The sequence below is a fragment of the Felis catus genome, chromosome F2 (genome assembly GCF_018350175.1).
Source record: "Felis catus isolate Fca126 chromosome F2, F.catus_Fca126_mat1.0, whole genome shotgun sequence".
Classification (NCBI taxonomy): domain Eukaryota; kingdom Metazoa; phylum Chordata; class Mammalia; order Carnivora; family Felidae; genus Felis; species Felis catus.
In genome coordinates, this window is record NC_058385.1 from 58,450,598 (window position 1) to 58,475,169 (window position 24,572).

General features: G+C 32.8%; 2 long non-coding RNA genes across 5 annotated transcripts in view; one reads left to right on the plus strand and one right to left on the minus strand.

Moving 5' to 3' along the window:
* The window catches only part of LOC109496175, a 593,347-nt gene that overhangs the window by 514,139 nt on the left and 54,636 nt on the right, over positions 1-24,572 (plus strand). The window lies entirely within an intron of this gene.
* The window catches only part of LOC123383138, a 52,188-nt gene that overhangs the window by 19,216 nt on the left and 8,400 nt on the right, over positions 1-24,572 (minus strand). Inside the window, exon 2 of the long non-coding RNA XR_006592549.1 lies at positions 7,573-7,610. This is a non-coding gene — a long non-coding RNA (uncharacterized LOC123383138). The remainder of the gene's footprint in view (positions 1-7,572; positions 7,611-24,572) is intronic.

Sequence of the window (24,572 nt, forward strand, 5' to 3'; positions counted from 1 at the left end):
ATTAATACTGAATTTAAAAATCTGTATAAAACGCAAGTCCCAGTATGACTAAGTATGAAATACTGATTAAAAGTCAAATGTCAGTATGTATTAGTATCATTTTCACTTATATAATACTACCTTAATTTGCTTTATTCTGGTCAAATATATTGGTTCATATTACCTGAACCTATGGAAACATTTTGTTAGTGGCCATAGAACCATAGAAAACAACTGTGCAAATATCTAGCTCATTTGAAACATATTCATAACATCAACACCCAAAACAAAATAATCCATTTAAAAATGGGCAGAAGACATGAATAGACATTTTTCAAAGAAGACATACAGATGGCCACCAGACACATGGAAAGATGCTCAACACCACGATCATCAAAGAAATACAAACTAAACTACAGTATCACCTCAATCTGTCAGAATGGATAAAAACAACGTAAGAAACAACAGGTATTGGTTAGGATGTGGAGAAAGGGGAACTCATGCACTGTTGGTGGGAATGCAAACAGGTTCGGCCACTCTGGAAAACAGTAAGTTAAAAGTATAGCTACTCTATGATCCAGCAAATTGCACTACTATATATTTACCCAAAGGATACAAAAATACTAATTCAAAGGGATGCATGCACCCTGATGTTTATAACAGCATTATCAAATAGCCAATTATAGAAAAAGCCCAAGTGTCCATCCACTGATGAGTGGATAAAGATGATGTGGTATATGTACACACACACACACTCACACACACACACACACACACACACACAAACACACACACACACACTGGAATATTACTTAGCCATAAAAAAGAATGTAATTTTGCCATTTACAACAACATGGATGAAGCTACACAGTATTATGCTAAGAGAAATAAATTAGAGAAAGACAAGTACCATATGATTTCATTCATATGTGGAATTTAAGAAATGAAACAGATGAACATGGGGGGAAAAGAGAGCTAAGCCATGAAACAGGCTCTTAACTATAGAGAACAAACTGAGGGTGTCTGGAGGGGAGATGGGCAGGGTGATGGGTTGAATTGGTGATTAGTATTAAGGAGGGCACTAGCTGTGATGAGCACTGGCTGTTATATATAAGTGATGAATCAGTACAATCTACTCTTGAAACTAGTATTACATTGTATGTTAACTAACTGGAATTTAAATTAAAAGTTGAAACTCAGAAAGAAAGAAAGAAAGAAAGAAAGAAAGAAAGAAAGAAAGAAAGAAAGAAAGAAAGAGAAAAGGAACAGACTCTTAACTACAGATAACAAACCAATGTTTATGAGAGGGATAGTGGGAGCAGAGATGGGTTCAATAGGTGATGGGAATTAATAAATGCATTTGTGATGTGCACCTGGTGTTTTATGAAAATACTGAATCACTATATTGTACACCTGAAACTAATATTACATTGTATGTTAACTAACTTGAATGAAAATAAAAACTAAAAAACAAATTCATGACAAATTTTATAGAAATCTAAATTTTAAAAATTTTTACTAGTATCCACAATATTACTAACAGGTGTATACATTATTTTGATCAGTTACTGATTTTTTTTGGCTGTTGTTATCCCAAAATGAAAATACATGACTTCATTAAATTTAGAACAGGGATTATTTGTTTGGGATATAATAAGGTAATATGTGCCAGGTACATATCTTTTATTTTATGATGAAGTACAATTAATCAATGTTTATTAATTGATAGGCCAAATAAAATTATGTAAAGTATTCCCAAATATAAATTATTTCTTATAGTGTCAGTCTATGAATGGTAGATTTTGGCTATGCATCCTATGTATACTCTACAGGTTCACTTAAATAAAAAGAATTTAAAAATATACAAATCCTGGAGTCTTAAAGAAAGGTTGGCACTAAAGCTAATATATGTTTAACAAAAGCAGTGAATGTTGTTATTTCTGAGAATTTGAAAAACACATGACTCACTACATGTTGTAGCATTACTGGAAGTTACCTTTCATTTATCAACTTTTAAAGAGCAACTAGACAAAGGACCCCATTTTTAGCCAATATCTATGTCTTATGCCAAAATGAAATATTTGTATTTAGTTTATAGAATCTCCTCCCTTATGGAGTCTTTTAAAATATGAAATATAGTAAGAAGATATCATTATGTGATTTTATGTGATTTTTTAAATTATTGGTTCTATTTTAATGACAGGAATGTTAAATTTATGTTATTTTATCTTTAGGAAATGATACTACCAATTTTCTCCCAAAATAAAATTCAAAGCATTGATTTTTGTATTTAAATCCCCAGGGTTTCAGCCCTTAATCTCTACATGTCACAACGATATAGATAACCATACAAAATGGAATGGTTATTCTATGTTCTGTGAAACCTCACAGAACTGCCACTTTTCCCTTACTCCAGTTTCATTCTTTGAGGTATTTCATCCAAATAAATTTGCACATGTTTGGAATAATTAAAATTGAGAATTTTTTAAATATTTGGATTTGCTACCTTACTAGCTAGTGTGCAAAAATACCATACACAAATGAGCAAAGACATGGATTTAAAATCACATGATTAATATATTCCATCGATTAGTGCATGACACAAAGACAACTAATTGAACGGGAGAAAACATTTCTTTAGAAAAGGACAAATAAAATAAAATATTTGAATGATCCTGGCAGTGACTGATTAGTCATTTGTCCAATTCACTAAATTAGAAGTTCTTATAGGAATCTTATAATACTGGTTCTGCACAGAAGAGACCAAGATGGAACAGAGAAGGTCCCACCCCACAGTTCTTTCCATTGCTACCACAATGGGAAATGATGCATTTAAGAAAAGTCTTAGTTGCCTAAATCTCAAATGTATTTAGAACATCAAAGAGTCAATTATAGTCAGGTACGTTTTGGTTTTGAACACATTTTTATGGGGTGCCTGAGCGGCTCAGTTGGTTAAGTGTCCGACTCTTGGCTTCAGCTCAGGTCTTCATCAGTTCCTGAGATAGATCCCCACATCAGGCTCGCCTCTGTCAGTGCAGGATTCTATCTTTCTCTGGCCCCTCCTCTCCCTGTCTCAAAATAAATTAATGAACTTAATAAAATAAATATATTTTTATGCAAACTGCTCTTATTTGGAAAATGAGTTTAAAAATAATACTGGGGAAATGCAATGAGCTTCTTTGAGTAATACCTGAGATCAGTTACTCACATCAAGAAAAAAGTGTGTTTATTCTTTAAGTGCCTTTCACTTGTTTCATTAGTTAAGACTGCTTTTTGCCTTTGATATTTTTACAGTTTCCTCTATTTTTCAAATTGCCTCTCACTGCAAATAGTTTCAACCTAGAACTTCCTAATTATTTCTAAACACAAGTTCCAATGTTGTCTGTCCTTATTAAGGTACTAGGCTGTCAACTAATAACAGAAATAGGGTTTATTAAAAACTAAATGAATATAATTTATTTAGGTTGAAAGAAACCTCCATATTTCATACAGTCATAATTCCTTGTTAAATTAAGTTGCCTCTCACTTGTTTGCAACGTAGTTGTAACCCTAAGTTGAACATTAAGGAGAGAAAATTAAATGGTGGTCTACAGACCCCAGTTCATATCTGCAAAGATATCTCTCTACACCCTCCTAACACGACATTGCATAATTCATTACACAAAGACACAAAAAGATCAGTTCAAAGAATAAAGTATTAAATATAACTTATTATCAATAGATTATCATTTTTAATCTAATCAAGTCAATACACACACTTCTTTAACCTACTAGGTTATGTCCTGTTTTACCACCACCTCACTGCACTTCTCTCTACCACATTTCTAATTATTATTAAGACTATATTCAGTATACACAGAGATAACTCATCTAGTACTGGATCCAACCACTCACGTCTCTAAACCCTTCCCTAAGACCTTGTTTTCTGTCCAAATTTACCAGCCCACTTCTGTGGCCATGCACTGAAATTTGTCATTATTTGGGGCACCTGGGTAGCTCAGCCAGTTAAGTGTCTGACTTTAGCTTAGGCCATGATCTCTCTGTGCGTTCGAGCCCTACATGGGGCTGTCTGCTGTCAGCACAGAGTTTGCTTTGCATCCTCTGCCTCCCTCTCTCTCTATGTCCCTCCCCTGCTTGTGCACGCACTCTCTCTCTCTTGCTCTCTCTCTCTCTCTCTCAAAGATAAATAAACATTTAAAAAATTTAAAAAACAATAAAATAAAATTCGTCATTACCTGTTACTTAACTAGTAAAACATGTATTTCTATACTCTCATCATTTCACCACTACTTCCCCAAGTCTAGCAGATTTCCTCTTAGTATTATTCAGTTTGATAAGATTTCAAATAATGGGGATAGCTAGTTCCTTAACTTTACCCCATATCATCATTCTCCAAGTCATGACTTCCTTTTATCTTATTTAGATCTTATGGTCCATGCTTTTATCCATATGCATACCTTGATTATTTCCTTTCCCTTCCTTAATTTCCATCAAAGAACTTATTTTAAAAAGTGTAAACCAGTAAAATGATGCCTGCTTCTGTTTAGATATATTAAAAGAAATGAACATGACTGGAAGGGAAAAAGGAAGGGATCTCGTGCAAATCACTTTACTTTGAATTTATGACCCCAAAAGACCCCTTGCAATTTCCCAGCAACCCTTTCATATTTTCAGAGTCAATCTAATTTATCAGTCTGTGATGGCTATTTCATATCTTTTTACCTTTTCAATTACAAGCAGTCCCTACTCTCTGTTCATCTTCACTAATGACCATCCTTATGATTTCACTGCAAAAAAAGAAAAAAAGATATATAGAGAGAACTGCCTTAGTTTCCTACTTCCAAAAAAGACAAACTGGCTCTATCTAGAGTCTTCTATTCTCTTTTCTCTCCTCATTACTATGCATGAACTACCTCTACTTTGATCTAAAGCTAAACCTTCCATTTTCTTCTCACCTATTCAAGGTAATTGCTCTCCAGATTTTTCCTTGCATCTTTAAATTTTGACACTGACTAAACCTTTGGATATATCTATGCTGTAATGTCCCTCATATTTAACTAATTTTTATGCACTTCATGAAAATACTTGTTAAATGAGTGAATGACTTAATTAATGGCTCCCAGGAGTCTACCTCTATTTTCTTCATAATTGTGAAGATAATTTTGTCACCTGTCTCCCATTCCTTCTACTCTTTTTTTTCTTCAAAGAGCAACTAATCTTTGGAAAAGGAAACAAAATTTTCCAAACTTTCAGGCCCTCACTTTTAGGAAGGCTCCCAATATAGTTTTAAGCCAGAAATAAAAGGGAATAGTGTGCATTAGTCTTCTTGAACAATTCCCTCTTAGTTGAATGTAAATATTTTGCATTTCTGGCTATAGTTTTTATTGTGGACACAAATTCTACCAACAAATAAATCACCTGAGGATGATACATACCACCCTCACTTTGCACAGTAGTGCAGAAAAATTAAAATGCAAGCTAAAGCTATGAATAGTGATCATAATAATCAATGGGAAAAATACAATTGTCCATAAATTTAAAAAAAATTATTACAACATTAAAAACACTTTTATTGGTATACATGCATAGTGAAGTGAAAAAGGAAAGTTAATATTTACTTAGTTTAGTGTAACTTAAAATATTAGAAGTGTTAAAAATTAAAATGTTTTATTTCTTCATAAAAATTTACCAACAATAGTTGGAACAATACTTGTCTTCTCATTTTATGCCTTACAATACAGTATATCCTTTATATGTATTGGAAATTGTCATGAGAATTTCTAAGTTCTGAGATCAGCTTTCAAAATTTTATGCTTAGAGCTTCAAATGTCACAAAATATCTCCAAGAGTTCCATTAGTGTGTGTGTGTGTGTGTGTGTGTGTGTGTGTGTGTATGTTTTGTTTGTTTTGTTTTGTTTTGTTTTAGGCTTCGCAACCTCTGAGACTTCATAATTTTTTATTCACAACAACTTTTTTCATTTAGGTTGATAAGCTCACCCTCAATAAATTCCTTCGGTGAAGACTAGAGTCTCTCAAACTAGCAATGCCAACATCACCACCGTCTGCTCTTTCTTCTGTAACTCCACTTAAATTCCACTCAAATTTCATATCCAGAATTATCACCTTTCGGATTTTGGCCAAATCCCTCTTTAAAAAAAAATGTTTATTTATTTATTTTGAGAGAGAGAGAGAGAGAGAGAGAGAGAGAGAGAGAGGAGGAGAGGGGCAGAGCGATAGAATCTCAAAAAGGCTCTGCATTGTCTGCCCAGAGTCCAAGGCACAGAGTCCTTGGGCGCAATCCCAAGACTGTAAGTTCATGACCAGAGCGGGAATCAAGTGCCAGACACTTAACTGACTGAGCCACCCAGGCACCCCTTCATATCCCTCTTTTGATGATTCATTCTGGTAAACTGTCAAGTGGGTTTATCACATGGAGATAAGGAGGCAATACAAATACAACTTTTGTTTTTGCATGAACTCAGTAATAAGACAGTACCCAATTATAGACAGACTTCAGAAGTGTTATAATTGGTCACTGATCATGACGGACATCAGTGATATACATAATGATTTATGGACAGAGGAGTTAGTAGCAAAGCTTATCTTTCAATAATTATCTACAATTAATATAGACCAGTAACTGACACTTAATTAGTATTATTGAGATACTGGTGTTATTTGAACTGGGTTGACGATAACATGCAAAGCCAAGATTGCTTTATTCAGTTGTGTTATTTTATACTTTTGAAAGTGTCTTGCTGTAGGGATAATACTGAAAATTTTGCAGTTATTTCATAGTAAACCTAGGCACATTGTACTCTTCCAACATTTCAACTTGTCACAACAGGCAATGCTATTTTTATGGCAAGGCATCTTAACTTTTTCTGGGTTATAAGATCATATCCTCCTATGCTGGTATGTGTCTCCCTTTCCTACATCCTGCATAAAATCAATAGAGTTGTAAAGTGAAATATGGTATGCAATTTCCATGTTTCTATGCAACCTTATCACTCATTGCTGTGTCTTAAGAAAACAAATGGCCACTAAAGGTGACCGAGATTTAGGACTAGGAGATGATCCTAAAATTAGAGTTTTAAAGCCTTAGGTCTGCATTGATACAGTAAAAACTATAGTTCACCTTTATAAATGTTGCATTATTCTAAATACCATAATTTTATCATAGCATGCCTTCCTTTGTCATTATAGTTTTCAGTTGAAATTCTAGTAATTATAAGTCCAAAAATGTGCAGGAGGTAATAAGAATATATAGCTTAGTCATAGAATATCATTTAGAATATTTATTCCCATTACTCCATAAATTTATCACCTTATTTGTTTTGTTGGTATCAGGTTATTAGATGGCTTTGAGCAATTTACTGTCTTTTCTCTGAGAATATAGGTCCCATAGTTCTGAAGGTAAGGAATCAATTTGCCTGAATTGCCAGAATGCTGTTTTTAGTCTCTTATCTTTTTTATACTTATAATCTTCCTCAGGCAGCAGGAAGAGTAAGAGTTTTATTCTTTGCCATCATGTCACTAGACTCTCCCACACAAATAAACATATTAAAAATATAAGTTAGAAAATATACTTACCATTCGCTGCTGATTGAGAAAGGTTGATTCCAGGGATCCTTTGGAGGAAAAGGAACAAGAAAAAGGGACATGATAGAGCAAAACAGAAAATAAAAGAAAAAGAGAGGAATATTGTACAGTCAGTGTCAAGTTGTTGGGATATTTTCAGAAACATAAAAATCAAATTGAATCTGCTAATTTGAAGATACTAAGGCCCCTTCCATCTTTATCCACTACATTCTGAAATTTTGGGCTATGGTAATGTAAACTGTGGGGCATTTGTGAAAGGATAAACAAATAGATAAGCAAATATAATGTGTACTCAGGAAACAGAACCATTCTTGGTTTATGACTAAAGTTCCACTGTGGAATAGGAAGAAAAAAAAGTTAGGCTTTCCAAAATATGGTCCTGAGTCAACTGGCTATACCATAGAAAAAGTGAAATGAAACTTGACTCTTTTCTCAAAGCATCCACAACTAGTTCATAATAAATTGTAGATATAAAGTGTTTAACATTATAGCTTATAGAAAAAATATAGGAAAAATAAAAACCTTGACATATGGCAATACTTCTTAAACAGGATATATGAAGTTCTAAGTTAAAAAAAATTAAAAGGTGTATCTAAAGACAGCTTTGATTTAGGAACTGCCAAGCCACAGACTGGGGTAAGATACTTCCAACACATAAGCTGAATTTTCCAGGATATGAAAATAACTCATTCATTCCAATAAGAACAAAGATAATTAAATTTAAAAAATGAAGAAGAGGCCTGAACAAACAGTGCTTCACAGAAAGCCAATGAATATGTGAAATATTGGCCAATCTCATTGGTCATCGAGGAAATTAAATTCACAATGAGATGCCACTACATACCCACTGGAATAGTTAAACACTGATAATTCTAATTGCTGGGGCTGATGTGGAGCAACTGTTTCTATCATTAAAAACACATGAGGGTAAATTGGAAAATAAGCACAGTAAAAGATCATCAATACCATTAGTCATCAGGGAAATGCCAGCAAAAATGACAATGATAGTTAAGTAGCATGGTAAAGGCATAAAACAGGCATATAAACAAATGGAACAGAATAGAGAGCCCAGAAATAAACCTATACATATGGTGCCAACTAATCTTTGTCAAGGGTTCAAGAACATAGTTTCTTCAATAAGTGGTATTTGGGAAAGATGGGTATCCACATGCAAAAGAATGAAATTGGACCGCAATCTTACACCACTCAAAAATATTAACTCCAAATGGGTTAAAAACTTAAATGTAAAAACTGAAAGCATAAATGTCCTAATAGAAAACATAGGAGAAATTTCCTTGATATTGGTCTTAGCAGTGATTTCTTGGGTAAGACATTAAAAGCACAGACAACAACAGCTAAAATAAACAAATGACTCATCAAATTTAAAAGCTTCTACACAGCAAAGGAAACAAATTGAAAAGTCAACTTATTGAATAGGAGAAAATATTTGCAAACTATATATGTGACAAGGGTTAATACCCAAAATATATAAGAGACTCATACAACTCAACAGCAACAAACTAACAAACAAAAAACAATTGAAATAAAAAGTAGACAAAGGACCTGAATAGAGATTTTTCCAAAGAAAATATCCAAATGGCCAACAGGTACATGGAAAGATGCTAAACATCACTAAATATCAAATGCAAATCAAAACCACAATGAGACATCACCTCAAATATCTCGTATCAAATGACAAGAGATAACAAATATTGACGAGAATATGGAGAAATTAGAACCCTTGTAAACTGTTCGTAGGAATGCAAATGTTACAGCCATTATGCAAAACTCTATGTAGTTCTCCCCCCACCCCCACCCCCCAAAAATAGAACTACCATGTGATTCAGCAATCCTACTCTTGGATATATATCCTAAGGAAATAAAATCAGCATCTCAAAGAGATATCCAGACTCTTATGTTCATTGCAGTTATTCACAATAGCCAGAATATGGATACAACCTAAATGTCTTTTAATGGGTGAATGGATAAAGAAAACATGTGTACACACACACACACACACACACACACACACACACACACAATGAACTATTATCAACCATTTAAAAAAGGCAATCCTGCCAATTGTGACATCACGGATGAATCTGGAAGGCATTATCCTAAATGAAATAAGCCAGACAGCAAAGAACAAATACTATATGATATAACTCACTTGTGGAAAAATAATTATAATCATCATATCATCCCCATTACATAGGAAACAGAGAATAGAATGGTGGTTGCCAGGGTCTAAGGGGGTGGAAAAGGGAAATGGGGAAATTTAGGTCAAAAGGTACAAAGTTTTAGTTACCATTTTTGAAGATCTAATATACAGCATGGAGACTATAGTTAATAATATAATATTGTGCATTTTAAATTTTGTAAGAGCGGATCTTAACCATTCTTACTACCGAAAAACAAACATACACAAACAAAAAACTGTGAGATAATGGGTGTGTTAATTATCTTACTTTAAACATTTTACCATATATATATATATATATATATATATATATATATATATAAAATCATCATATTGTACATTTTAAATACTTACAATTATATTTTCCAATTATTGCTTAAATAATCTGGCATAAACATAAAAAATAAGTAAAAGGCATAAAATGTTTCAGTTATGCAACTTGAATTAATTCTAGAGGTCTGTATAGCATATTGTCTATAATCAACAATACTGTGTTTTGCACTTAAAATTTTGTCATGAGGTTAAATCTCATGTTAATTGTTCTTAACATATGCAAAAAAACCAAACCAAACTAAAACAAAACAAAACAAGAGGCACAAAGGAACTTTCGGAGATAATATCTATGCCCATTACCTTGATTGTGGTGATGGTTTTATGGGTATAGGCATACGTCCAAACTCTTCAATGTATACATTAAATAGGTATAATTTTTTATATCAACTATACTTCAGTAAAGCTGTTTAAAAATAAAAAGTAAATGTTGGATAACAGGAAGTTTTGACAGGAAGATGAAATAAATGGAAGTCTAATGTGTTGCTAGTGGCAATGCAAAATGGTAAGGCTACATTCAAAAAATGTATCAGTGTCTTACAATATTAAACATATACTTACCATACAATTTACCAACTTTATTTCTAGGTATTTACTTAAAGGAGATTAATGTTTATGTACTATGAAGTTAATATTTATAGCAGCTTCATTTGTAATATCCCCAAACTGGAAACAACCTCAAAAGGAGCAGATACTCTCAGAAATGTATTCTGTATGTTGATACAATATAATACTAATTGTCAGCAGAAATTGACATTTGCAGCTGAAAATGGATCAATGGATCCATTGGATCAATTGGATCCAGTGGATCCAATGGATCAATTTAAAAGATATGCCAAGTGAAAGAAGTATGGGGTTATAAAATATCTATTTTTATGACATTCTAGAAAAAGCAAATTATCACAGCAAATAGAGATCACTAAGATACCACATGCAAGGAATAATTGACTCTCCCCCCCAAAAAAAACCCAAATCCCAAAGATTTATATAAATAAAGAAGTAACCTTCTAGTTAATATTAATCTAATTAAAATAAAAAATCATTTTGGGGCGCCTGGGTGGCTCAGTCTGTTAAGCGTCTGACTTCCACTCAAGTCATGATCTCTTGGTCTCTGATTTCAAGCCTCGGGTCAGGCTCTGTGCTGACAGCTAAGAGCCTGGAGCCTGCTTCAGATTCTGTGTCTCCCTCTCTCTCTGCCCTTCCACTGCTAGTACCTCTGCCTATCTCTGTCTCTCTCAAAAAAAGTAAACAAACATTAAAAAATTAAAGTAAGATGATAAGATAAGAAAGATAAAAATCATTTGGGCATTCAAGTGAAAGATTTATTTATTTTTTCTTAGAGAAAAATCAGAGTTCACTCAGATTTTTCCACCTCAATATTCAGCACATGAAAACAATGGTGTGACTTTTGTGCTTAAGAAAAGCTTGCTAAATGGTTTATACCTAGCCAAACTGCCCATCATTATAAAATGGCTACCAAAATATTGAACATAAGAAATAATTTTCCTAGAGTCCTTCTTAGGCAACTGCTAGAATGTAGCACTCAACCAATCAAGAAGAGATAGAAAATTAGTCTATGTAAAGACTAAGGATCAGCATGGAATAAAATAAAAGTGAAATATGAAGCAAATAGAATTATGATGATATAAGAGGATGTTAACAATTTAAGCTATGGAACTGTAGAAATGATCTAACAAAATATTAGGAAAAGAAGGAAAGGAGAGAAAAATATGAGATATTCATAAATATATCTCATGTGAGAAGTTTTCAAGGAGTGGTATTAGGAGGAAGGAGAAGCAAACAACAATGGAAAAGATCTTCAAAGAGTATACTAAAAGATCACAATGTATGCTATGATCCCAATAAAACATATAAGGAACATCATATTTATATTTTATGAAATAATTTTTATTATAAATTAGAAAACAAAACTATAATTCAATGTTATCTTATTGAATTATGAATTTCTGAAGATCAAAGATATTTAACACATTTATATTTTCCTTTTATGTTTTCTTATATAATAATTCTGTGTGTGTGTGTGTATATATATGTATATATATATATATAATCAATTTCATAATGTAATAATTCAAACTCAGTTCCTATTCTTTTTTTTTTTTTGGTTATAAAATTAAAACAAAATTTAATTAGTATTTCTCAAATCAAATCGATTCAACAGAAGAAAATACCTCTGGCAATATCAATGTTCATCTATATTAATGATATAATATTACTTATAGTGCATATATATCTAATTTAATTATAAAATCAAACATACACAAATTAAATATAAGCAGTAATACAAAACAAATAAAATTCCAGTTAATAACATTTTAGTGGGATCAATTATGTTGTTTTGAAGAAGATAAATAATTTTAAATATTGGCTTATTTTTAATGAACCAAAGAAATAACAACAAACATCAAAATATTTACATTATTAACTATTGAATGACTATTAAACAATTGAATAGTAAATGGAATATATTTTATAACTATTAATATCTTCACAATTACAATTGATTATAGTTAAATAATTTTAAATTAGCTACCTATTAGCAATTTTGATATTACATTTACTATAAATTAGCTGTTAGAACTTGATATGTACAAAACTGGACCTTCCTAAAATTGAAGGTTCCTTTACATTTGGCATAATTATTCTACCATGTGAAGTGTGTAATTCTATTACACCTTTTTATTATACCTTAACTCATAAAGTATTATGTGATGTCATGGCTTTTCATTGGTGTTACTATGCTTTTTTTTAATAAAGTCAACCTAAGTTTCAGATTTGATAATGAACACAATTGTTAGTATTTTCACATTAAGACAAGCCAAAATTAGTTTAATGAGATATACTTATCAAAAGAGTATAAATTAAATGTTGTCACTTTAAATACTTAACAACTTTTCAATGCTAAACCCAAACTTTGGCTCTATAATTGACTAGTACTGTAAAATTATGGAGTTGCCATCCAGAGGATTTAGAATAAATGGCAGTTAACAAATTATTATAAAATTATAAGAGGGGCGCCTGGGTGGCACAGTCGGTTAAGCGTCCGACTTCAGCCAGGTCACGATCTCGCAGCCCGTGAGTTCGAGCCCCGCGTCAGGCTCTGGGCTGATGGCTCAGAGCCTGGAGCCTGTTTCCGATTCTGTGTCTCCCTTTCTCTCTGCCCCTCCCCCGTTCATGCTCTGTCTCTCTCTGTCCCAAAAATAAATAAAAACGTTGAGAAAAAATTAAAACAAAATTATTAAAAAGATATGTCTCCTTGAAAATGTATCCTAGATTTGAGTGGCATTGGACAAGATCTTATCTAAGGGTAATCCTAAATGCAATAATTATACTTATTTATATTATTGGCTTTAAATACCCAGAGTTTATTTTTTTTAATTTTTTTTCAACGTTTATTTATTTTGGGGACAGAGAGAGACAGAGCATGAACGGGGGAGGGGCAGAGAGAGAGGGAGACACAGAATCGGAAACAGGCTCCAGGCTCTGAGCCATCAGCCCAGAGCCCGACGCGGGGCTCGAACTCACGGACCGCGAGATCGTGACCTGGCTGAAGTCGGACGCTTAACCGACTGCACCACCCAGGCACCCCGAGTTTATTTTTTTTAATATTATTTTTCCAAATCCCAAAACAACTTGGTGGCATTTAGAATCTCTCTATATTTTTTAAATATTTAATGATGTCTCTTCATTCTCTAAGCTATATCTTTAAAATTCTGGCTGACAGGGGCTCTGAAACTACTCTCAAAATACAATAATAAATTGTACTTACTGCTGGGTCTATGGTGTCACTATTGTCCATATTCAGAAGATCCAGCTGTTGAAGCAGCCTTTCACTCGGGGACTCATTACTAAGTAACTAATTACTCAACCTCCATGGTTTATGTGTAAAATTATTGTATTTAAAATGCTGAGGTACTTGCAGAACTTCATTATGCCTTTGTAGTGGATATGCAAAAGTATATTAAAATATGTGATCAACTTTTCTATGTGGAGGAACAGTAGTAAAAACACACCACTGGGACCTGAAATTTTACCTTTCACATAATGTTAAGATAACTCCAGGGAGATTAAATTAAATAAATCATACATTTCATTCTTGTAGTATATAATTACAGGGATGTTATTAAATATTTGCAAGTAAATAATCCTTGACTTTACACAAATTTAGAGAAAGCAATATTTTCAGGGTTTCCCCTTATATGCATAAAGAAATGTTACATAATGTATTATGATTTAATATTATTACTCCATTGCTTAATATTCATTGTTGTTGCTTCATAAAAATACATTTCAAAAAGTGAAGAAGTAATTTAGCTTGAATTCAGTGTTTATTAGTGGTAATGCTCAATCTTATAGCTTAAATAGATGCTCCATGAAGATGAACAAAATAACAGAGTTCATTAAAGAAAATAGATAATACACTAGGAATAGAAGAACATTTTGTGAAAAATACCACCAATTTGAATGCTTGGTAACTGTTCAAATATATTTTTATTCTCACTAAAATCTAAGAATATCTAGAACAGTAGGTAATAATTTGAGGGAAGTCTTTTCTGTTTCTTTCTCCAGTTTTTCAAGGACGTTATGATGTTAGAACTTCAGTTCTTAGGTTCAAAAGAAAATTTCCAGGAAGCTTGTGAATGGCAGGCTTATAAGGATTAAGACTCAAAGTTGAATAGCTGAAGTCCAAATAATGACTTTGATATTTCTTTCGACCTGTTCTATAAATCAAGGTGAGGGCTCCTCAGTGAGGAAGAATGAAGGTCAATAGACAGGAGGTGTTTGGCAGCCTTAATTTAACTAATATGCAAATGCTTAAAAACATTCTTTTTATACTACTTGGATCAATTACTAAATCAGACATGAAAGGTCTAACTTTCAAGGAAACTAAACTTAGGATTCAGTCTGCAGCATTACGGAACCAAAAGAGTAGCCAGCACTCAGCATGGAGTGTGATGTTGTTGCATAAGTAAGAAAAGGGAATTACTTTCCAGTACTGTGGATTTATGATCTGTAAGGAAATGACTTTCAGTGTGGAAATTTTCAACATTAAGTGTTACCCACTTCAAAGAATAGCAAAATGGGAGGGAAAAAAAACAACCAAAAAACTCTAAGAATATTAATTTTGAAGTTAGAAAAGTATTAAGATATTTCCTCATTTTAGACAAATATTTGTTTTCATATAGAGAACAATTTTGAAAGCAGTCTCATATGAATTTAGAAATTCTTTGCAGGAAGGCAAATTACTGGATCTTTTTATTTTATGATATACATTCTTCAATTAATACTTATGTCCTTACTAACCAAGAAGCCAGGTACTTGGGGAGTTAGTAAGACATGAAATAAACAGGGCTGTTGTGGTCACACAAATAGCCTAGCTTTGCTTCTGGGGGAGAATTTTTGGGCAAGTGACAGCCTCTCTAATATCAAGTTTCTTATTTTTATAGTGGCATAAGGATACCTACTTCACTGGATTTATTGAGATAATATGTCAGTGTCCTGGCACTTTGCAGATATTCAATAAACATTCATTTCCTTCCCTTTTAAAAGAAGTAGTTCAGTGTATCGAATGCTACTCTAAATGTGCTATCTGAAAACTTTGTTGGATACTGCCATTTTCTAAACTGTTTTTCTCTACTCACAAATTTGGTAGTAAAAATGCCTGACTGACCAAAAGCAGAAAGATTCTGATGGTTAATTAAGATAAAAAGTTTTAGGGGCGCCTGGGTGGCGCAGTCGGTTAAGCGTCCGACTTCAGCCAGGTCACGATCTCGAGGTCTGTGAGTTCGAGCCCCGCGTCAGGCTCTGGGCTGATGGCTCAGAGCCTGGAGCCTGTTTCCGATTCTGTGTCTCCCTCTCTCTCTGCCCCTCCCCCGTTCATGCTCTCTCTCTCTCTCTCTCTCTCTGTCCCAAAAATAAATAAAAGTTGAAAAAAATATTAAAAAAAAAAGATAAAAAGTTTTAATATTTTCAAAACCTATAAAGGATAAACACAATGTAAGTTACTCTCATAAAATAATGGAATGTTACAGATATAAAATATGTAAAGCATACCATTTTATAAAATGTGAAGTATCTATATTTCTACAGTCCACCTTTAAAAATAAAAATTTACTTAATGTAATGAAAACCACATGTGTCTTTCCTGTCACCATCCCTATCACTTACCACCCTCCACACCCATATGCAAATAACTGCAGGTCTAATTTGACATTCATCATTATTTTGGTTTTCCCTGTGCTTGTAGTACATATGCATTTTCCCATAAATATTATCTTGCATGTTTTGATTTTGTTGAATAGAATGTGTTATGCTACCTGTATTATTCTATAATTTGATTTTTCTTAGATGTTATACAGTGAGATATAACTTGTTAATATACAGAATTCAAATTCATTCATTTTAATCTTCCTTTCTTTAAGGAAACTGGGCTACATGACATTATCACATATTCTAAACACAAGAATGGCTAGATAATCATAGTCACAAATTCCAGAGAATAGGACAGCTATATCAAGGGGAGGAGGCTTTGAGGGCAATCTTAGAATTCTGCCTGTCTCATTGTTCTAATTCAACCATCCCTTGATTGTTTAAAATCCATGTTTTTCATATAAATTTTAAAATCATCTTATAAAATTTAACAAAAACCCTCTGATTGTATTCATTGCATTTATATTAATATGTACATATAGGATAACCTGGCCCTTTATGATATCATATTCTCCTAACTTCTAAATGTGACATATGACTATTTCATTTTAGTATTCATTCTTATGTACAATTAATTATATTTTTTTCTTGATCATGAACAATTTTGTGTAACAGTTGTTTCTGAGTAACATTTATCTTTTTAAAATTAAATTTGTGAATGATATGTTGTAAAATCATATTTAAAACTGTTTTAGTTGGGTTAGAGAGTTCAATTACATTTTTATGAATTTTATTAAAATACAAAATACATATGTAAAAGTATAAAATAAAAGGCATATAGCCCCAAAATTTTCTCATGGTGAAACCACATTTAAAGTCAGTGCCCAAATCAAGAAATGAAACACCAATGGAATCCACAAAACACCACTAGTTACCTTTCTACTATCTGACTTCCCACTCCCTATGTAGACCCTAGCCTGTTTTTTTTTTCTTCTTATACTTGAGGTGAAATTCACATAGCATACAATTAATCAATTAACCATTTTAAAATGCACAAGTCTAGTTTTAAAACTTATTCATTATCTCAGAAGAACATTCTGTACCTTTTAAGTAATTTCTTTTAGTATTGGTTTGTAGGTTTCAGTGTACTAGTCTTTCCCCTCCATGGTTAAATTTATTCCAAGATATTTTTTGGATGCTGTTACAATTGGATTTGTTTTATTAATTTCCTTTTTGGATTTTTCACTGGGGTTATATAATAATACAAGTAATTTTTATATGTTGATCTTGTATGGAATCATGTCACCTGTAAATAGGCATAATCTCCTTTTTCCTTTCCAATCTAAATGCCTTTTATATTTCTTTCTTTCTTAATTGTTCTGGCAAAGACTTCCGGTACATTGTTGAATGGCAGTGGTGAAAAACAGGCAGCCTTACCTCATTCCCGATCTTGAGTGAGAAACTTTCAGTCTTTCTCCACTGAGTATAAAGTTAGCTTTAATTAATGCTGCTAAGGAAGTTTATGCCTATTCATTCTCATAATTCTGTAGTATATTTTTTACGACAAAAAAGTTCCTAATTTTAGTGTGGTAATTTTCTTTTTTTTTTCTTTCCCTTCACTGCCACTAATTTTTGAATCTTAAACTACAAAACTTTGCATATAATAGGGTCTTAAAGATACTAACCCATTATCTCCTAAGGGGAGAAAAAGACACAACTCTTGCTTTACTTTTTTATATTTCAATCAACAATAACATAGAATGTATATATGCTCTATGTACACACATATCTATATACATAGAATATATGTATGTGTGTGTATATAGATGAAATAGCATTAGCTAAAAGTTCTTCTTTTCCATATATTGTCCAATGGCTTAGTATTATAATTGAAAAGTCCATCTTTTCCTTACTGCATTGAAGTTTCATGTTGTAATAAATCAGGTGACTTTATATGTGTATATCTATGAAAAATTTTGTTCTGTTCAACTGAACTTTTCTGGTTTCTTTGTACCAATACTATACCATCTTAATTATTAGAGCATTACAATAGACATACTATTTGAAATGTAAGTCTTCCTATTTTTATTTCTTCAAAATTTCCTTGGCTCTTATTTACCGTCTCCATTTTCACATGAGTTTTAAATCAGCGGCTTGGTTTAGTACACACAGAATAAACCTGGGATTTTGATTTAAATACATTGAATCATTAATTCATAATACACTTAATTTATTCCTCATCGTTTGCCTTATTGTTGCTATATTGTACTCTTCAGTAATTTTAAAACAATTCAATTCTTAATAAAAATTCAATTCACTGTAGAAAATCTCCAGCTTTTCAGCTATTTTTGAACTTTTTTTCTTTCCGTATTTTAGAACATACTTATCATAGTCACTTAAAGTCCTTGCCATCTAATTCCAATATCTGATCCACTCGTGTATTTGTTTCCACTGTCATTTTCCCTTGATGTTCAGTAATACAATGCCATTATGTAGCCTACCTAATAATTTTTATTTAATGACAGACATTGTGTATGAAATATGTAGAAGACTCAAATGAACTTATCTTTCTCTAAAGAGAGTTCTTAGTTTCTACTACTAGGCATAAATACTGTTGTTTGATCAATTTTTTTCCAATCAAGAGGATTAATCAATTTATTCTAACTAAGAACTATTTTATTTGAGGCTAGATTGTACCTCTAGTAAGGTTCAGTTAACCTCTGCTTCATTGGTGTCTCTTTAGTGTTTTCATACATCAAGCCTATTGTATTCTGCAGGTGGGTCTCCCTTCAGGACCATACTAGCACCTGGTTGTCCAATAAGCTTTGCACAGCTTCTCAGTCCCTGCTGGCATTTCTGACCCTCCTGGTTTTTCAACAAATGTCTATCTTAATATTTCCTCTAATGCAGGGTTTGGCAAACTCCTGCCTACTGTCTAAATCCACTATCCTTCATCACTTCTCCATCAGGTTTTGGTAGTTTAAAGATTAGGAACTGTTCATATATGTTTTATGTTGGAAAATAAAGTAAGAATAATACTTTAGGGTACATGAAAATTATATTAAATTAAAAGGTCATTATCCATAAATATAATTTTATTGGAATCCGGACACATTATTCATTTTAGTTTCATCTAAGACTTCTTCACCACTAAAGCAGCAGAATTGAGTATTTGAGACAGAGTCCATATGTAGTGTTTTCTCTACATTGCTGCCCCTGGCACTAGAAACTGTAGTGAGAATGCTATGACATGACAGCATTGTGAGTGTCCCATGTATCACCTGTCTGTGTGAAAAAAACAAACAAACAAAACAATTTTCAAAGATATATAAAATCTCTCTGTAGATCAGCATCAGCAGATGAGCAATCAATTTTTAAGATAGGGAATATAGACTTTGAACCCCAATTAGAAAAAAAAGTTTTTCTTTAAAAAAGAATTCCATTCTGATATTTAATATATTTGTATTTTTGAAAATTGTTATTATATTTTAAATTGAATCAATAAAATATTTGGATATTTGTTATTTCTCTAACTGTCTCTAATATCCTCACTTTTTATTCTTGGCCCACAAAAACTAAAATATATTATCTGACTCTTTACAGAAAAAAAGATTGTTACACCCTGCTTTAATGGGTCCTATATACTAGTTGTTGTTTTTCAAGTTTGCTAATGATTTCTGCACTGTGACTTGATTGTGGTAACCTTATAATACAAATATTCAAATATCTGGTATTGCAAGCCTGTACTTGTTTGCATCTTTAATATTTTAAAAGCTATTATAAATTCATTATAAAATCCAAATAGCATTGCAAAGGCTTTGAAAACTGAACTCATCGGAACTATAGCCCACAAAAGGCCAGTGTAACTTAGTGCCTGAATATAGCCAAGTTAAATGTCTGATAAATATAAAAGCATCAACATTCACCACATTCTTAATCCTCAAGATACAATACTGAAAACTTCTAGGAAGCAATTCAAAATATTTATCATATGAAGATCCAGGAAAATCTCGATTCACATAGGAAAACACAGTAAACAGATGCCTACACTGAGATGGTACAGATGCTGGAATTTTCTGACAAAGACTTTAAATACCCCAACAACCAATTATGAACATTCTTGAAACAAATAGGAAAATAGAGAATGTCTGTGAAGAGACAGAAGATGTAAAGAAGTACCAGATGGAAATGTATAATTAAAAATTACAATAACCACAATAAAATCTATTGAAAGAGGTGGCTGTGGTGGTGGCTCTAAACTTATCTTCTGTTTGAATGAGACCAGACATTGAAGTTAGACTGCGAATTTTTTTTCTCATTTCCGGTAAAACATTAATACTCCAAAATCAGTATAGAAGAACTTCTCCAATTTCTTGTTTTGAGTATTATTTCCTATCCATATACAAGGTATTTTGATTTGGGGGTAAGAACTGGCCATATAAATCTAATAACAAACACCCTGGATGTTCCTGATGTAGCTTTTCTAAAGACCACACTGCCCTAAATAATTTCTGATATAAAGATCATTTATGTGTAAATTCTATTGATTTATATTTCTTAGTAATTATATATACACTTCTCTTCTTTAGAGACTCATTTCATACTGATGAGGTTTTGGGGTGATGGGTGTTCAGGGCTGATGGCCAAGAAAGAACTGAAGATGTCTTTGATGCAAAAAGGTGATTTTATTAAAGCACAGGGACAGGACCCGTGGGCAGAAAGAGCTGTGCTGGGGTTGTGACGGGTAACTGATTATATATCATCAGTTTGGAAGGGAATTAGGGACAGTGTAAGTCTCTAAGGAATTTTGGAAGCAGGGTTTCCAGGACCTTGAGGGGCTAGCTATTGCTGGGGAAATGCCATTTATTGCCCTTTAGTAAAATCTCAGTAATGAGATCCTTCAGATGTATATCAAGGGGCCATAAGCTTGGAGTGTGATTACCAGCATGTATCCTGGGGGAGTTGAGATAAAGGAAGTTTCCAAAGGAATTTTTATATGTTAAAGTAGACTTACAGGATCCTTGTGGGTCAGGATAAGGTTAAACCAAGATTCCTTTCTGCCCCTGGCAAAGTATGTCTTCATCACAGAGGGAGCTGAGATCCTAGAGGGAGGTCACTCTACCAGTTTCAAGGACTTGTCAATGGGCTTTAGGCAGTAAGAGAATTCAGTTTTTCATTTGCATTTGTTCCCCACATCACCATGGCAAGCACTTAAACCCCTTTCATTTGTTCATGGGTAGCCAGGAGTGTTTGAGGAATATCATGCATATTCTACCCTGGTGGGGGGTGCTAGCTTGTACTTTGCCCCCAGCTTGCATTATGCTTCTTCTTCAGTACCACCCCCCTATGTGCTTCAATGCCTATATTCGCTATAATTAGAAAATTAGGATATGTGACTTGGCATTTCTTTGAAAAGTAAAAAAAATAATAATAATAATAAGTAAAAGTTGGTGTCACATTTGGAAAAAAGCACTGAGGATTTAAGAAGGGTAAAAGTGAAATGAAATCATATTTGGGTCTTATAGCTCACCTTAGTAAAAGAAATGTCCACTATATTATAATGGGTATATAATGCAGTGCCTTATCTAGTTTATGTACTTATTTTCAAGTGTAGATAATGGTCTCCAAGCAAATATCTGTAGAATGTTAGACTATGTGAAATAATGTGTGAAAGAATCAAGTAGGATTTGAGATTTGTCTTATAAAAATTGATATATTCAGGTCAGGCTATTCCAGTTTGTTCAAATACACTTGCCATGAGATTATTATGGATATAAACCTTATAGCTTTTTATGTGTTAAAAATGATGAGAATGTGGGCTCATTTATATATTTACATATGACAGAATATCAGTTACTTTACCTCCTCAGCGCCCTGGCTATTGAATCAGCAGTGTAAGAACTAACCGTATGCACATCAAATGCATATGGCCAAGTAATCACAATAGCTACATTTATTGTGTTTGTATTCTGAATCATGATTTTGATTCACTATCTTTTTGAATTCTCTCCAAACCTTATAAGGATGTTCTTCTTATTTTATATGGTAAGTAACATGAGTTCATGAAAATTCTACAATTTTTTAAGTAATCACACAGTTTATATTTGACTTATTTAATCACTGGTGAGCCTGACTATAAAATTTGTCTTCTTCATGTCTTACACTGCTTCAAGGATTAGGAGAACAGAATAACTACCCAATCTTAAAAAAAGAGAAAGATCTGATTTTTTTCCAAGTTATCATGTCATATTCCTAATAACTGTATGTTTATAGGGACAGTACATTAACCTAATCTACTGAGATACTCAGACTTGGAAGGAATAATAAACTCCTGTGCTACAAACTCCAAACCCAAGAGCTCAAGACAAGTTATCACAGAACTTAGAGTTATATAAATGTGTTTAGTGGTAAGGCATTCACTTATTCCTAATGTAGCTTATTGCAATTTAAAATTTGTCCTTATAATTTTAAAATGTATTCATCTTTTAAAATTCCATCTTCCAGAATTATAAACAAGACTATCTCTTCTTTTTGTGTGTGTGACAAATCTTCAACAATTAAAAACAAGTCCCATTGCATTTTTTCTCCTTCACATCTATCTTCCCTTTTACATTAGATCTGACTTCTGGTCACCTCACTATCCTCATCTGGTATGCCTTGGCACACAACTCTAATCCACATCCTTCTAATATCAAGCTATCCAGACACAAATTCAATACTCCAAAAGTGTTTTGGCTAGGGTTGCAATTATTCTGGGGTCAAGATTTTTTGTTGAATAGAATGAAGCACAAAACAATAAGTGCCTATAATAGTACAGGCTTAAGTGCATGCCATTTAGTTGAGGAGTGTCATTTGTATTTGGATACCATTTTTTCTTTGCTTTTGAGAATCAGGGAGACAGACTGGAGCCAAGGGTTAAGGAAGAAGAGAATTGATTTTATTCTGTCCTCCAGACATTTTCTAAATTTGGGGCTTTTATTTCAGGAAAAAAGTAATTTTAGGGTCCCTAGCAAGTTGACCTGCTAGTTAATGAGAAGGTCAGTGAGACCAATTCCTTATGTCTTTTGGGTAAAAACGGCATAGTAATTGGAAATTTTATATTTGCTTTATTTATCCAAAAATAGCCATGGTGGTCTGCATACATGTAGTCCCTAAACTGCATCTTTAAAATAGAAACATATGAGATGATCAGAATCTGGTTTGCATTTTATATTTAACCTCTCTATTAAGGTAGTCAAGTGTAAATTCTTAACACCTATTTCCAGGATGTATGAATGAAATAGGAAATCTCTTATACACCTTTATTCTTTGTATCCTACACACACACACACACACACACACACACACACACACACTCACGTGCGCACACACACATGCACACACACACACAACCTAGAGGTGGGATGATTTTCAATATTGTTTCAATATTGTTGCATAATTTTGTTAGAAAACATGAGATGGAAAGGATTAATCATAAATCCATCCCATCTCCTTGACTGTCACCAGTCTAGAACTACTTTTTTGGCATATACTTTAATAAATAGATTATGTTTCTTCTGGTAATTCCTAAAATGGTAAGTTTCCACCCACCAGTATCTCACTGATCCAATACTATTAATAGAGTTGAAGGGCTCATGATACAATTGCTGATTTTGTTACAAATGCATGAATTGATTACTTTGTTTTGTGTTCTTACCCTTCCCAATTTCCCAATAAAATCAGCTTCTTTCTTTTTCCCACTTGTTCGTGGAAACCTGTGGAATCTTTTTAAAATATTTTGATACGTACTTGCCTAAATAAGATTCTCTTATCCTCATTTTGCTTGGGAGACAGTAGAACTGAGGGTTCAGTGCCCAGACTTTAGAGTTGATTTTTGTGGGTTTGAATGTGAGATCTACTAGTGAGAAGGTATTGAACTTTGGATACATTCTATAATCTCCTCAAGTCTGCTTATTCATCTATAAAAGGGAAAACCTACATCAATTAGATCAGATGCTTAATAAATAAATGATATTTTTATATGTATAGTATTATAGTACCTGGCGTATGGACAGTCCCCAGTAATTTTTAGACAAGTGGATTTTTTTAAATTTGTCTATTTGTTATTTATTCATTTAGTGGAGGGAAAACTGAGTTGATTTTAGCATGAAGAATTTTAAATTATGAGTGTGCAATGATTGTTGTCTATTTGGCTAACAGAGCCCAATGAATCTTTACGTTAAAAATATTTACTTAATTTTAGGTAATAGCATAAATCAGCAGAGAACAAAACCATATGACCAGTAAGTCA